Source organism: Schistocerca cancellata, chromosome 4, assembly GCF_023864275.1.
Source record: "Schistocerca cancellata isolate TAMUIC-IGC-003103 chromosome 4, iqSchCanc2.1, whole genome shotgun sequence".
Classification (NCBI taxonomy): domain Eukaryota; kingdom Metazoa; phylum Arthropoda; class Insecta; order Orthoptera; family Acrididae; genus Schistocerca; species Schistocerca cancellata.
This window is the reverse complement of record NC_064629.1, coordinates 305,691,953-305,709,225: the sequence shown is the minus strand read 5'-3', so window position 1 is coordinate 305,709,225 and position 17,273 is coordinate 305,691,953. Positions and strand designations below refer to the sequence as shown.

At 46.2% G+C, this 17,273-nt stretch overlaps 2 protein-coding genes and 1 pseudogene across 2 annotated transcripts in view; all 3 read left to right on the top strand.

The window, feature by feature from the left end:
* LOC126183474 (mucin-5AC-like) overlaps positions 1-17,273 on the top strand; it is a 653,654-nt gene that overhangs the window by 128,719 nt on the left and 507,662 nt on the right. The window lies entirely within an intron of this gene.
* LOC126183475 (RNA-binding protein 12-like) overlaps positions 1-17,273 on the top strand; it is a 94,860-nt gene that overhangs the window by 3,792 nt on the left and 73,795 nt on the right. The gene's annotated exons all lie outside the window — the stretch shown is intronic.
* Positions 2,204-2,321, top strand: LOC126185816 (5S ribosomal RNA; annotated as a pseudogene).

Below are 17,273 nucleotides of genomic sequence, written 5' to 3'. Positions count from 1 at the left end.
CTGTGGGAAACCACTCGTCTGCCAGACAGTATTAATAGTAAACATAGGAAGCAGACGTGAACACGAGTTCTCAATGGTAACCTTCAACCAATAGAAATGGTTGTCCAGGAGGGAAGCAGGTTATCCGTTTTACATAATAACTTCTGTATGCACTCATCTCCACGAGCTATTTGATGCAAACGATAAAAAAAAGGAGCCATTGCACTTGATGCTTGAGAAAAATCCTCTATTATCTTGTGGCTGGCACCTATCACTCGACTAGCTTGAAATGTCGATAACAAAATTATTTTAAGCGAAGTCTAGTGTATAGTTTATAGATAAAAGTCCACCGGCTGACTGTATTTCGTTTTTCTTTCGTTTTTATTTTCTATACTTTTTCGGAGCGAATGTGCGGATAATTTATAGCGCCGTAGCTTGCTTTTCACTAGCGTCCATGTGTTTCCTCCTTTCATCTAATAATGTAACATCTCTCATGTGCGACAGCTTGACCATGTCATGACAAAAAGCCTCAAATAAAAACAAAAAATAAAATAAAATACAGAGAGCCGACGTATTTTTAATCACAAAGAGTATCTTTCACTGTCTCTGTATACCTCGCGAATCCATTGTGGATTAGTTAGAAAAGATACTGCGTGGGCAGAGGTCTTACGACATAGCAGTTATTACACCGTAATGTACCATTTCGCACACAATATCCAAGTTGTCGGGAAGCAGGGTGACACATTTGGATGGCATTACACGCGGTTAGAGCCTAGGAACAATAGAGGCTGGCTGCAGTCACTGCGAGGTGAGCTGGCAGTTGAACGTCGCATGTAGTGGTAGTCGAAATGATTCCAGGAGGGAGGAAAAATTAAACAGCAGTGCAGGCAAGCCCGAGAATACGTAACAACCGAAGAATAGGACCGTTATCTTACCTCAGTCCTGTGGTGCGCATGTCCACTGCAGTGGACAACTGTTAATGTCGCTTCTTTGGCGTTTTTAATGAGTCCTGAGGCTACAAATGCACACAGTCTACTCCAGTGGGTACTCCCTGCTTGTGCTGTCCCTGCGTGCATTTACAGCCTCAGGACTGACTGAAAACTCCAAAGAAGCGACATTAACAGCTGTCCGACGCAGTGGAATGTGTACCACAGGGTTAAATGCTCTGAACGTCCACCGAGCACAGCACTCTCTCTGACTAGAGAAGGGGAAGTAATGGATAAGGACATCAGCCATGTCGTCTTCAAGTGAACCAGTCCAGCATTCGCCGTTGTCGATCTAGGGAAGTCATCGAGAATTTAAATCTAGATGATCAGACAGGGATTTGAATCCTGCTCCTCCTGACTGTGGGTTTGGACTGCTAACCTCTGCGCCAGTGCATTCTGGCTAGGTATCTCGTAGCAGCCTTGGCTGACGCTTACACCATCAAACTGTTTCTCGTCTCCTTCGAGAGATCATTCTGTAAGCTCGGCAGCCCACAAAGTGTGTTCACCTCACCCAAACGCACCACGTGACTGGACTCATGACAGGTGGATAATGTCCTGACAGCAGATTATCCCGGTGGGAGATTCTCTTCGCCAGTTTATCTGGTGCTCTCATGGCACACGTTAAAATGAAGCCAACGGTAAGTGAGCGTTACTGCGATAGTACTTTGTAGTGGTCAGTACCACATTAGGCCGCCACAGCATGTGTTCAGCGGCCTATGGAGATGGAATCGTGCAAAGGTGTGTGTGGCATATGGGCCTGGCTGTTATATGATGCACAAAAATATCCTACCTGGTGGACGAGAACACCACACAACTAGATTATGCAGCTTGTTCTCCTTACTTGAATGCGTTGGACAAGCATTAGGCACTCCAGGCCCAAGGACTGTACTCAAACGGCACCACCGTAGACATATAGTGACTTCCAGATGGGAGCTGCCCTGCAGTAAGTGCGTTACAAACCGTGCTGGATGGCCTGGACCTCGGTGTGGCGAGCCGCCATGCTTACAGCATTGCCGTTAGAAGACATCACATCCCGCTCTGACGTTCTGAACACCACTGACGGAGCCGCACCACACACAGTAAATGTGGCGGGTTTTCCGACATGAAGTGCGGTTCACGATTACCAGGGCATCTTTAATACTAGGGAGATTAGCAACAATGTTGACCTGCTGCGTACACGAGAGCAAAGAATGGGCAGCAAAACTCTCAAACACTTAAAGTGCGTCTGTAATTGGGTTGCCAACGGCCTTGCCGGAGTGGTAACACCGGTTCCCGTCAGATCACCGAAGTTAAGCGCTGTCAGGCTGGGCTAGCACTTGGATGGGTGACCATCCGGTCTGCCGAGCGCTGTTGGCAAGCGCGGTGCACTCAGTTTTTCTGAGACAAACTGAGGAGCTATTTGACAGAGAAGTAGCGGCCGCCACAGTAAACTGACATACGGCAGGGAGAGCGGTGTGCTGACCACATGTCCCTCCATACCCGCATCGAGTGACATCTTTGAGTTGAGGATGACACGGCGCCGGCCGTTGTGACCTTGCGGTTCCACGCGCTTCAGTCTGGAACCGCGCTGCTGCTACGGTCGCAGGTTCGAATCCTGCCTCGGGCATGGATGTGTGATGTCCTTAGCTTAGTTAGGTTTAAGTAGTTCTAAGTCTAGGGGACTGATGACCTCAGATGTTAAGTCCCATAGTGCTCAGATCCATTTGAACCATTTTTGATGACACGGCGGCCGGTCGGTACGGTTGGGCCTTCCAAGGCCTGTTCGGACGGAGTTGTAATTGAGTTCCCCCTGTTGAAACAGTTATTGCAACTCAAGAGTGAATTTGACGCGAAGTACATGTACCATAACAAGCTCAGGAAGGCATAAATCATTCCAGCTGTCTATGTCTTTTGCCTGTGGGCACTAAAATATAAGTTTCAAAAGTGAGATGCAAACTAGTAATGCGTAGTTAAGGACTAGTAAGTGCAAGTAATGTTGGGTAAATTTCCTTTATAGTACGTCTGTCACATACAGCTTCGAAATGAGGAATGCTGAAGTGACGAGTGTCAATTCTTTAGCAAGAAACAAACGTGAATCGCTATCGTAATGAAAATTTGGAGCACAAGTTCAGTACAGAACAATAAGCAAGTGCTGCTAAACCAACTGAACATTATCAAAGTCGTAACGCATTTTAATGATGCCTGGTGACCGCCAACTTAAAATATTGATTTTTATATCAGAGAAACCCAACGAGTCTTGCACCTAGTCACCAAGTTACCACAGCCGTCCGCACATATTTTGTTGCAAACATCTTTCTAGCACTCATTTTACCACAGGAAATCGCTGCGTCAGCCACATGTGTAATGGAGGCAAAGATAAACCTACATCCTCTGTGCAGTTCGCTGTCTCTCCAGTCGTGAACGAGACACTGCGGCTTGTGTGCGGTGTTCAGCTTATCAACATGCCTAAAGCATCGACTTTGGGTGCGTTCTCATTTTACGGCAAGAACAATTGTTAGCACGGGATGTTGTCCTCTGAAGTATCGTGTAGCGACGTCATTGCAACACTCAGCTGCTATCGTTAAACACAAAACATTGAAGACCTTCCTCGTTGCGGTCTCCCGCTCTTAAGAATACCAGCTAATGACCGCTCGTAGCTACTCCGAGTAGACCGCGACATTAAGAGGCAATTGCGAGGGCTTGATTATCCCAGACAGTACGCATGAGTCACCACAAGGACAGGTGAGTCTATGCCTTCGTATAAACAACAGTAAAAACCTTCCATCACCGAGATACGCAAAGAAGGTGGGCAAATGAGTGAGCACCTGGAGTGGGACCTGGTGGATTATTTTCACTGACTAGTGCAGGATTAGTCTGACGCCTGATGATCATCGCCGGCCGCGGAGGCGCGGTTCTAGGCGCTCAGTCCGGAACCGTTCGACTGCTACGGTCGCAGGTTCGAATCCTGCCTCGGGCATGGATGTGTGTGATGTCCTTAGGTTAGTTAGGTTTAAGTAGTTCTAAGTTCTAGGGGACTGATGACCTAAGATGTTAAGTTCCATAGTGCTCAGAACCATTTTGAACCTGATGATCATCGTACAGTGTGGGGGCGCCAAGTTACCGTTTTGCGTCTCGGGCATGCAGTCCCATGCGTTTAGCACAGAGGTGGATGAGTCATACTGTAGGCTAGTTCATGTACAGAGGAAGGGCGTCTCTCATCGCTGTCGAGGGTAGGTAAGGGCTGTGCACTACCAAGATAGGATCCTCCAATCTCTTGCCAACATAGCGGTGATGGGTTCGTCTTTCGAAAGTATCAGCGATCAATTCACCTTGCAAGACGATAATGACCGAGCACACTGCACCCATCTCATTTATGCCTCCCTCCAATAGGAAGGAATGAAGCAATGAAGAAAACAGAGCGATTTGTGCTGACATTGAAGCGAAGCAACATAGTGTTGAGCGTTAGTCTGTAGCACATTTTAATTTCACAAATGCACAAAGATGTGCATTTTTGAACCAAAAAAATGTGTGTGAAATCTTATGGGACTTAACTGCTGAGGTCATCAGTCCCTAAGCTTACACACTACTTAACCTAAATTACCCTAAGGACAAACACAGACACCCATGCCCGAGGGAGGACTCGAACCTCCGCCGGGACCAGCCGCACTGTCCATCACTGCAGCGCCTTAGACCGCTCGGCTAATCCTGCGCGGCCATTTTTGAACAGGGTGGCTTTATTTTGGCTACCGTTTTTGTCTCTCAGCAAAGCTTGTTTTTCACGGTCCAGTCACACTAATGTGACCACCGTCAATGTTCGACGTCATTGTGCAATAATCACTCACGGACGGCAGGTGGCAGTACTAATAGTGGAGGAGGAGGATATATCAAGTGTGGCGGGAACGGGGGGTGGGGGTAGGGGAGGACGCGGGAAAAGCACAAAGCGATATATCTGACGTCCAAAAAGGCATGATCATTGGCTTTCGGGGCAAGTTGTTGTTGTTGGGTTGTTTTTGGGGGAAGAGACCAGACAGCAAGGTCATCGGTCTCATCGGATTAGGGAAAGACGGGGAAGGAAGTCGGCCGTGCCCTTTCAAAGGAACCAACCCGGCATTTGCCTGGAGCGATTTAGGGAAATCACGGAAAACCTGAATCAGGATGGCCGGATGCGGGATTGAACCGTCGTCCTCCCGAATGCGAGTCCAGTGTGCTAGCCACTGCGCCACCTCGCTCGGTCGGGGCAAGTATGGAAGCATTGCCGAAACGGCTAAGTTTGTAAACTGTTTGCGTGCCGCCATGGTTAAAGCATACCGTGAATGTCAAAATGGCGGTATCCAAAATCGACGCCGAAGCAACTTTGGCGCACCACGGTCATAGACGACAGGGGTGAACGACAGCTGCAGAGACGTGTACAGGCGAATACACGTGCAACTGTTGAGCAACTGCCCGCCAGATGAACCAAGGGGCTACCAACAGTGTCTCACCGGCCGGTGTGACCGAGCGATTCTAGGCGCTCCAGTCTGGAACCGCGCGACCGCTACGGTCGCAGGTTCGAATCCTGCCTCGGGCATGGATGTGTGTGTTGTCCTTAGGTTAGTTAGGTTTAAGTAGTTCTAAGTTCTAGGGGACTGATGACCTCAGATGTTAAGTACCATAGTGCTCAGAGTCATTTGAACCATTTTTGAACAGTGTCTCCCCAACAATCGTTCAGCGAATGTTGCCTCTGCAGCAGGCACCTGGTTCGTGCACCCATGTTGCCTGCTGTTCATTGACGACGAAGCTGAAATCTGAACGCCAATACCGCAATTTAACTTTCACCGAGTGGCGACAGGCGACCTTTTCAGATGAATCACGTTTTATGCCCCATCGGACAGATGGGCATTGGCGTGTACGGCCGCGCGACAATCGTCGGAATAGTCCAGGCAGGAGGAAGCATTATGGTCGGAAGAATATTTTTGTGGCGTTCCCCGGATGATCTCATCATCCTGATAGGTACAATGGATCAGCGCACGTACGCATCTAGCTTTGGGGACATGTCCATCCATACGTGCAGTTTGTTTTCCCTCGACGCGATTGCATCTACCAGGAGGACAACGCAACGTGTCACACAACTCGCGCTGTACGTGCGTGGTTAGGAGAGCACCAAGATGAGTTCATCATACTCCCCTGGTCACTAAACGCACTGGATCTAAAACCAGTCGAAAATCTATGGGACTACTTCGATCGGGCTGTCCGCACCATGGATTCTCAGGCGTGAAGCCTAGCACCGCTTGCCACGGCACTGGAGTTAGCGTGACTCCACATCGCTGTCGATACCTCCAAGAACGTCACTGTCACTCTACCAGCGCATCCAAGCTGCAAAAGGTGGTTATTCAGACTTTTGACAGGTGTTCACGTTAATGTGTATTGTTACGTAAGGCTTCTTTTTTTCATCCTCTGCTATCCTCCAATGTAAGCCCGCATGCGTTCACAGATACGCAAGTGGTATAAAACGTTTTCTAAGCAGTTCATATTGGAATACAAAAGGTATACCTGGAAAAACCGGAAATTTCAGTATGGCAAAGGCCTCTATGCATCTGCTAATGTGACGCTTTTTAAATGCAATGGTACCCAAATGCTTAGAATCTGCATTTTTCACTGAAAGGAAAAAATTGAAAATTTGTGTTAAGGTCTTATGGGACCAAACTGCTGAGGTCATCGGTCCCTAAGCTTACACACTATTTAATCTAACTTAAACTAACTTACACTAAAGACGACACACGCATCCACGCCCGAGGGAGGACTCGAACCTCCGACGGGGGGAGCTGCGCGGAACGTAACAAGACGCCCTAGACCGCGCGACTACCCCGTGCGGAGCATTGAAAGGAATATTTCAGCGTTGTTGAACCTAAGAGCCTACCATCCCCAGTGTCAGTACATAAGTATTTGTTGCACAATTCGCGACCTTCCCATTTTCACAGCACGTTTCACTTTACCTGCCTTCCCGTGTGAGGTTCCATAGTGGTCGAAGCGTTCGGTACGAGCAAGACTCAAATCCCCACCCAGCCACCCCTACTTAGGTTTCCCTTGGCCTTTCTACATCATTTAAGGCGGATGCCGAGTTGGATATCCCAATAAGACCATGGCCAAAATTGTCCTCCATCGTTTTGAAACTGTCAGCTATAAATCGTCATTACGGTTTTTGGTTTAAGTGATCAGTGAAACACGCAATTGAGCTAATTCGTCTTCAAAAACTACGACGTTGGCAGGACGTTCGACGTAAACCTTCATCCTTCGATGTTGAAGGATGGCTGCCAAAATGGATTGCGAACAAGACTGATAAGTTACTGTACAATCAGTGGTTGTCTCCATCGTAGAGATAGTCTCCAGTATGTTGTCGACCACACATGTACATCGCACGAAACACGCGAGACATTAGTTTGACAGCCCTTACAGCAACTAACAACCTAAGATGCGACAGTTCACCTATAACGGAACTTCCACTCTTTCGGAAGTAGGGGTGGAGGTCGCTGCTTTACCGAGAACAGGAGACTAGAATCGTTAAGAGGATTCCTGTATTCCATTTTTTGTCCTACAGGCTCCACAAAATGAACTTTAGAAATGACATCGTGTAACAACGTAAACTGCTGTTAAAAAATGTTCTTTAATAAACGACCAGTTTCGGTATTTGACGATTTTCAAATGTTCAAATGTGTGTGAAATCTTATGGGACTTAACTGCTAAGGTCATCAGTCCCTAAGCTTCACACTACTTAAGCTAAATTATCCGAAAGACAAACATACACACCCATGCCCGAGGGAGGACTCGAACCTCCGCTGGGATCAGTCGCACAGTCCATGACTGCAGAGCCTGAGACCGCTCGGCTAATCCCGCGCGGCTTGACGATTTTCCAGCACAGCTTGGATAAAGAGCAAAACTTACATTGGAATAAAAAGTAGCCTGGAAACGGCCTAGGGAGTAAACATACTTCTTTAATACAGAATACTTCTAATACCAGCTTACGTTATACGTGATAACATTTCTTAAGTTTATCAGAAGTTTGGAATATAAACAATATAAAATATTTTTCACGAAATAAACAGGTCTGTAGACTGATTCGTGACGTGACACATTGCCAACAAACACAGTAGTAAAGCAATGATTTTTCGTAGCAACGCCAGGCAGGGTGTAAATTTCTTCCAGCACTGTATTAGCCTATCCTGAAGAAAGACGTTAGTGAATTCAGTTTCATCCCCATTCATAGAACTCATCTCTCTACATACGCATATTTAGCATTGCCTGAGACAAGTTGTAGTACAAGAAGACCCTCTTAAGGGTTATTAGAACATCTCGTTATATTATCAGAAGCAGTTCACCTGTAATACTTTCAGTGAAATGAGGTTGTTGGGACACTTTTCTCGTTTTTGAAGAAGAATTCTCTGGAATGGAAGTACCTGGATGTTAACCTTGAGTATTCGAACGTTGAGGCAGCCATTCACAGCGGCGTACTTCACGCGTCACGCTGTGACTAATATGCCCACTTCTGAAGATGGCCGATAAAAACCGAAACCGCAACTGTGACCGAAGCAAATAACCGTGTGTAACCATTCTGTTCAACTGATCTTCCATGTCCTTTTCCATCTCTGACACAACCACAAAGTCACCGAGTAACCTCAAAGTTATTTTTTGTTCTCCCTTATCTTCAGTTTTCTTTCTCAAGTCCTCATTAGTTTTTTGTACTGCCTTACCTATGCACAGATTTAAAAACGTAAGGGATAGGCTACAAACCTGCCTCACCCCTCTCACAAGCACAGCCTACTTTCCACGAGCGTAGACTCTTTCGTTATCCAGTAAAAAAGGACGAATCGTCGCTTCTGTGTTAGTCTCCTATCCTTTTCATGACGATTCATCTGTTTTAGCTGACAGTTGGGATTCTATAAACTTAGGGAAATAACATATTCAGATATGATGTGCTGGTTTTTACTTTACAGTCCAAACTGCAGATCAGGAACACTTTCTCAATTCTTTAAGCAACTGGTGAGTTTCCAGAATTTCATACTTGATGGTAATCAGAAATGGTTGCCACGCTAAAGTGGACTAAGAGCGAATACCTCGTAGAATTAAACATCTTAGATTCCATCATGTATCAAGGGTGCATACAGAATGAATTCGCTCTAGTTCTTAAAAGACCTTGCTTCCACTCTTCTGTGATGACTTGATATGCAGATCAGCAAGATCTATGCATATGAAAAAGCAAGACTCATCCAGTATGCTGGGACAGTTCCGCCCACGGAGACATTCGGAAGTAAACTTTTACCCGTCGTCTGCGCCAAGGCTCGTAAGCTGCTCGTAGTCATATCATGGCAACTTTTTGTGATGAGGATGGAGCATAGGTTCTTGTCTGTTTTACAATGCCCAGCAGACTGATTCGCTCTTCACCCATTGATATAACGAATTTTTATAAATGATGGGAAACGGTGAGTCTTTTGTTCGTTTGTTTCAAAGCGTGACCTAATGGTATTTTGTGGGACTAAGGTTACTGTCTCCAGCCAGGGCTGGATTCGATTGACGTTTTGATCTATTTGTGAGATAAAGCTTATTTTGGATCTAACAGCGTACAAGAAAGATTTATGAGAGAACGTATTTTTGGATCGATACATTAACTTAATTTATGTGGTTATTGCAGCTGCACGGTCGACTTCACTGTTGGGTGCTACCTCTACCAAGAACATTTCGTCAGAAATAGGGTCCCTAATAAATTCTCCATGTTTGATGTAATGTTTAAGGCGACCTTGGGCGCAATGGAGCAGTTCTGATTATGGCTGTACTTTCTTTTATGCTCTGATTCACTAAGTGCTCTTCAGTTTGTGTGATGCCAGTAGAGAAAGTTGTTCAGAGTCCTCAAGATTCCCTATGAGGGCTACAAAAGCAGGGAACCGAGCTGTCGTGCTTTAACTAGTAGGTCACATAGACAGAAAGGAACTGCGCTGTGTTACGCTGCAGCCAAGCACAGCTGGGACTCTCTCTGTTGTTCCGCTGGCTGCTCCCAGCAGCCCAGAAGCAGCCCCGTCTTAGCAGGAGAGGGGATGGCTGTAAGCGAGCAACACTACCAGGCCCGTATGTGTGTGTCGTGCTTGCCAACGAGAAAAAGTAAATCTAAGCGACTTCAGTATAGGATATTGTATTGTGATTCATGGATTCCTGTTGTGACAAGACGACTCTACTGGTTCAGCGTGCTAGCGTTTTATTTGAGTTTGCTGTATTTGCTGCTTAGACTGCAGCCATGTCACGCCTAGGGACATGGCAGTATCTTGCCTATAAAAGTTGTGGGGCTTCATGCCTGGTGTTAGCTTTTCAATTTGACACTACTTCGGCAGCTAGCGTGTCATTTTTTCCCCTGATTAAATCGAGCGGTTTTCCATTTGGCATTACGAGCGTTTTTGGAGCCCAATCCATATCTTCCCGCTTAAGAAAAATCCGAGGTGTTCACCTGAAATCGAATCTGGGACCTCCTCGTAAGTAACCTGCGACGCTACACACTCAACTACGGCACAATTTTGTGTGGAACGGGGGAAAGCAGGAAGATAAGGTTCTAACGTCCCGTCGGGGTCATTAGAAACGGAACACAAACTTGGAGCGAGGACGTATAGGGAAAAAATGGGCGTGCGCTTCTCGAAGGAGCAGAGACAAGGCTATCGTCAAGAGTGCCCCATGGAGGTGCGATGGTACAGCTATTGTTCTCTATATACATAAATGATTTGGCGGTCGGGGTGGGCAGCAAACTGGGGTTGTTTTCTGATAATTCCGTGCTGTACGGCAAGGTGTCGCAGTTGAGTGACTATAGGAAGATACAAGACAACTTAGACAAAATTTCTAGTTGGTGTGATAAATGGCAGCTAGCCCTAAATGTGAAAAAATGTAAGTTAATGCGGATGACTAGGAAGAGCAAATCTGTAATGTTCGGATACAGTATTAGTAGTGTCCTACTTGACAGAGTCAAGACATTTAAATACCTGGGCGTAACGTTGCAAAGCAATATAAAGTGGAACGAGCATGTGAGAACTATGGTAGGGAAGGCGAATGGTCGACCTTGGTTTATTGGGAGAATTTTAGGAAAAAGTGGTTCACCTGTAAAGGAGACTGCGTATAGGAAGCTGGTGCGACTTATTCTTGAGTACTGCTCAAGTGTTTGGGGTCCGTACCAGGTCAGACTGAAGGAAGGTATCGAAGCAATTCAGAGCCGCGCTGCTAGATTTGTTATCGGTAGGTTCGAACAACGCGCAAGTGTTATGGAAATGCTTCAGGAACTCAAATGGGAATCCCTGGAGGAAAGGCGACGTTCTTTTCGAGACACTATTGAGAAAATTTAGAGAACCGGTATTTGAACCCGGCTGCCGAACGATTCTACCGCCGCCATCATACATAGCGCGTAAGGTCCACGAAGATAAGTTACGAGAAATGCGGGCGCATACGGAGGCGTACAGACAGTCGTTTTTCCCTCGCTCTATTTGTGAGTGGAAAAGACAAGTAGTGGTACAGGGTACCCTCCGACACGCACCATGCGGTGGCTTGTGGAGTGTCTATGTAGATGTAAAATCTAGGCATCTTCCTTTAGTAAATTATGGAAATAATGGAAAACCTGCTGCTGCAGATTATGGATTTAAGAAGACTGAACATCTAAGGTCATTAGTCACCAGGACAGAATCCGTGTACCCAGCCTGTCTGTGTATAGAATAAATTCTATGTGTAAGTGTCAGAAAGTTTTCTAAATGTTTGAGTAACATGTATGTGAAGCAGTAAATGGGTACCAGCCCGGTATTCACTTAGTGGGATGTGGAAAACCGCTTAAAAACCACACCCAGGTTGCCTGGCACGCCGGCCAGGCGGATTCGAATTGGGGCTAGCGCATCCCATCCTGGAAGTGGACACTTCAACGTGCATAGCTATCTAAACAGGAGAAATAACGTAAAACCAATCTGGATTGTCAGATGGGTATTTGCTCTCTAATGTGAAGGATCTGCGGCACCACTCTTGGTTCAAATGGCTTTGAGCACTATGGGACTTAACATCTATGGTCATCAGTCCCCTAGAACTTAGAACTACTTAAACCTAACTAACCTAAGGACATCACACAACACCCAGTCATCACGAGGCAGAGAAAATCCCTGACCCCGCCGGGAATCGAACCCGGGAACCCGGGCGCGGGAAGCGAGAACGCTACCGCACGACCACGACTGCGGACACCACTCTTTGTTGGAAATTTGGAAATTTGTCGTAAGGTCTCATGGGACCAAACTGCTGAGGTCATCGGTCCCTAAGCTTACCCACCACTTAATGTGATTTAAACTAACTTATGCCGAGGACTCGATCCTCCGACGGGGGGAAGCTGCGAGGACTCTTGGTTGTTTGTATTTTATCTGACGATGAGATAATGGCGGCAAAAATTTTAAAATTTATATGTCGTTGAACATCTCCTTATACTATCCCGTAGTATGACGAATAATCGGTGTTTTCCGAAATCTAATCAACACTTTGGGGAACGGCATGGGAGGGGGGCGGGTGGCGGCCTCGATCATCAGAGATGTGGAGAAGACCTTGCTTGCGGCTACTGAGGGTGCAGGTGCAGTCATCTGCAGTTGTGACTTATGTCGGCATCAGTGACACCTATCGTTTGGGTTATGAAGCCATTCTCAGTTCATACTGGTAGCTGGCGGATGTGATGAGGTCTCTACTGGCCTAGCTGGCAGTGTGCAAGCAGAGCTTACAAATTAGAGTATCGTAACCATAATTTATCGGGGTTGTTTGGACTGGAAACGAGTGGATAGTCTCAGCCAGAGGCTACGTCGACTTTGTGGCGGTATTGGCTCGCTGTACCTGCGTTACGGGATGAAGAATTATAGAATTCGCCTTGATAGGTCAGGGGTGCAATGCACAGAGAAAGCAGCTATTCGAGTAGCGGAAGACTCGTCGACTGCACATGGTTTTTTTTAAAGCTCGGCGAGAGTATGGGGTCCCCTGATAAACACTGGTCAGTCGGTACGCAGAGAGCGAAATCTGATCGCTTAAAAAGTTAAGACACTTCGGATGTCAAGATTTTAGCAGTAAATTGTCAATGCATTCGTAACAAAGAGAATAAATTTACCCCACTCTAGGAAAGCTGTCGCGCTCATGTTATACTCGAAATACGTAGTAGAAAGATGGTTCAAATGGCGGTAAGCACTATGGGACTTAACATCTGAGGTCATCAGTCCACTAGACTTAGAACTACTTAAACCTAACTAACCTAAGGACATCACACGCATCTATGCCCGAGGCAGGATTCGAACTCGCAACCGTAGCAGCAGCGCGGTTCTGGACTGAAGCGGCTAGTAGTGGAAAGATCCGAAACATTTAACGAGGTATGGAACGCATATCGAAAATACAGGTTAAACGTCATAGGAGGGGGCCTGGGGGGGGGGGGGGGCGGGATGTTAAATGCAGTCTACAAAAATATTGTGTCCATTCAGTCTGACTGTGAAGTTATCTGGACACGAGTAACCGGCCTAGGTGAACTCAAGTTCCTGACCACCCAATTCCGCTTTAATAGTTACGGAATCATCCCAAGAAACCCTACGCTTAGTAGCGCGTAAGTACCCCATCAAGCAATATTACAATGGAGTTCAAAATTTAAAGACGAAAGTAACTTTCGCAGGATGTGTCACTACCACGTACCATAGCTCGACCGAACTTGCTCCGTACATAAAAAGAACTGCTACAGTGTAGCGCAGAAGATAACCGAAAGATATACGAAATGAGTCGAACAGAAATGACACTTTTATTCAAAGGTAATAATTACTCTTATGTCACTGCAGTTTATAATTGTCCCTTTGACATTAAAAAAAGGCCGTACAGCGTTCTTAATAGGGTGTGTGACCACCACGGACGCAGTGCATGCTCCCATGCTGGCCACAAGATTGGCAAGGAGGTCTTGTGGTGGGGGCGTTCCATTCCTCCAACAGTGCGCTTGCCATATGCTGAACCGTAGTTGGTGCATGTGAACGTAATACGATACGTCTCCCTAATTCATCCCACACGTGCTCGACGGGATTAAAGTCTGGGAAACAGGCAGGCCAGTCCATTCGCGGAGTAACCTCTCGTTCCAAGAGCTCCTGCACCTGCGATGTTTGACGCGGCGCGGTCGCGCGTTGTCATCCGTAAGTCAGGGCCGAATGCACCCCTGAAAACACGTACATGGGGAAGGAGTATTGAGGCACAGTTACGTTGACCAGTGAATGCACCGTGTTCATTGAGTTAGAGGCCAGTATGCCCATGCAACATTATGTCTCCGCACATCGTAACAATCGGACCAACAGGCGATCACGTTCAAATCAATGAACAGGGTGCACTCACCGGTCAGCCTAATTGTGCCACTGTAGTCCTTCCCTATATGCGTGTTTTCAGGTTTGCATTCAACCCTCACTTCATTTTATGGATGACAATGCGCGACCGCAACGAACAGCGCCGGTGGAAAAGCTCTTGGAACAATCGAGTACGTGAAGGTTGCGCTGGGGAGACATATTGAAGCACATCCACATGCACCAACAACCAACGGTCCACTAGTAGTCGGCCGCGCTGCTGGAGGAATAGAACGCCCTACCACAAAAACTTCTTACCAATCTCGGGAGTAGCAGCGGATCACACATCCCATAACGAACCATGTCCCACCCTTTGTAATGTCCAGGGGCCCATCAAATATCGCGGTGACTTTGAATATTTCTGTTCGTCTCATCGTGTATTTAGTTGTCTTTCGTACGGGGTGTTCAAAAAGTCTCTCCGCAGTGCCGTATGACTGTTAGCCGCGGTGCCGTATGATTGTTCGCCTGCCTGGGTTACTTCCCTTCAAGTCGACTCTCTCAACATTCCACTGTTTCGTTTATCTCAGCCAGCGTCAGTTGTATGGCTGGTGTGTGTCGTTACGTGTTGACGTGAACGTTTAAGTTTAGTTCCTTTGTTCGTTTGTTTCGTTTTCGTCACTGTTAAAATGCTAACCATTGCAGAACGTGTGTTTTTAGTCGAACAAGTGTTCAGAGCTGGCGGTAAATACACAGTTTCAGTTCGTCAAACATTTAATTCAGTTTTCCCGGAGACAACACTCCCACATCGCGATACTGTGCGAGATTTCATTAACAAATTTCGAAGTACGGATTCCGTGACAGATGCACCGAGAAACGGTCGTCCTAGCGTTTTGTCTAAGGATAAATTACTCGATATTTCCGATAAAATGTCCACGAGTCGGAACAACTCAGTAAGAAAACTCGCCCAGGAAATCGATGTTAGTGTCGGAACGGCCCACACAGCTGTAAGGAAAAAATTAGAACTTTTCCCATACAAACTGACAGTCGTGCAAGAACTGAAAAATACTGATCGTGGCAAGAGACTGCATTATTGTCAATGATTCAAAAATTTCGTTCAACAAAATGGAAGGGATATTCTTAATGAAACATTTTTCACTCATGAGGCGTGGTTTCATTTATCCGGGTATGTGAACTCGCAAAATTCTCGTATGTGGAGTACTGCAAATCCATTGTGTTTTCATGAGGGACGACTTCATTCTGTGAAAATAGGAGTTTGGATTGCAATTTCTAGACGGCGGATTGTGGGTCCCATATTTTTCAACGAAACAATAAACGCATAACTATACTGCAGTAATATTCTGTACCTATTCATAGGAGAACTTGTGTTAAGCGAAATATTGAACGGTTATTTTCAGCAAGATGGTGCAACAACGTATACAGCTACCGTTTCAACGTCACTGCTTGCTGATGTTGCTGGTGATCGCATAATTTCACAGGGACTTTGGCCTCCACGATCGCCTGACCTAACACCACCTGACGTTTTCTTCTGGGGTGCAGCGAAAGCAACTGTCTGTAAAAACCGTCTAAAATCCATCGATGAATTGAAAACTGCAATATCCACTTTCACTGCTTCTGTTACAGAAGAAATTTTACAGCTTGTATTTGGAAACACGATTAGACGAATTGAATTGTGTATTCAACAACGGGGCTGACACTTTCAACATTTAATGTGAAAATTTGTGAGTAAAAATGAATATTCAATAAATTAATAACTTCTATTTCACTGAGTTTCATTTCGGTATAATCACTGCGGCATACGGCACGCGCGGCTAACAATCATACGGCACTGCCGAGAGACTTTTTGAACACCCCGTACTATATTGCAGTAGCTATTTCTATGTATGATCCAAGTTTCACAGAGCTATGTTACTTGGCAGTGACACCTCATGTCAAAGCCAATTTGGTCCTTAGTTTTGCACGTTGGTGTACAGGGTCGGACAAAAATATGGAAACTCCGCGAGAGATGTATGCTTGGACATAAATGCAGATGGTGGCCAATCCTGCAGGCTGCGATGTTGTATTTGACCACGAACGACATCAGTGCAATGTCTTCAATACGTTGCAAGCAGCAGTGGTGGTCGGAACAGTTTTCTGTGGAGTTGTGAGTGCATTATGTTGGAGCTAAGTGAATTCGAACGTGGGCAAATTGTTGGTGCTTGCCTATGGAACAGTGGAAGAACGTCATTTGATCGGATGAGTCTTGTTTCACACTTCTTCCAACTTCTGGCTGAGTTTACGCCCAAGAGTGAAACATGACGGGGGTTCGGTGATAATTTTTTTTCCTCCGTAACGAAGGTAGCTGAAGTGTTTGGTGTTTCGAGAGGCACCGTATCGAAGATTTATACCACATACAGGGAAAGCGGAAAAACATCATGCGGTAAGTTACAACGTGCACGAAAGTGTGTGGTGAGTGATCGTGACACAAGGTCATTGAAGATGACTGAGATGAAAAATTGAAGGACGACCTTGCTGCGTAAGTTACTGTGGAGTTGAACGTCACTCTCACGAACTCTGTCAGCACCGAAACAACACGAAGCGAACTCCAAAAACAGGGAATTGCAACATGAGCTCTAATTCCAAAATCACTTATCAATGATGCAAATGCCTGTTACAGGAAAATGTGGTGCTCCAGCCACAATACCTGGCCTATGGAACAGTGGAAGAAAGTCATTTGATCGGATGAGTCTTGTTTCACACTTCTTCCAACTTCTGGCTGAGTTTACGCCCAAGAGTGAAACATGACGGGGGTTCGGTGATAATTTGGGCAGCCGTATCGTGGTATGCCACGGGTCTCATCGTCACTCAGCAAGTTCGCCCAGGATTATTTGACCATTTTGACTGATCAGGTCCGTCCAATGGTACAATGTTCGTTCCCAAATGCTGATGCTGTATTCCCTGACGACAAGGCCCCTGTAACCACAGCTGGCGTCGCCAACACTAGTTTTGTGAACACGAGGAT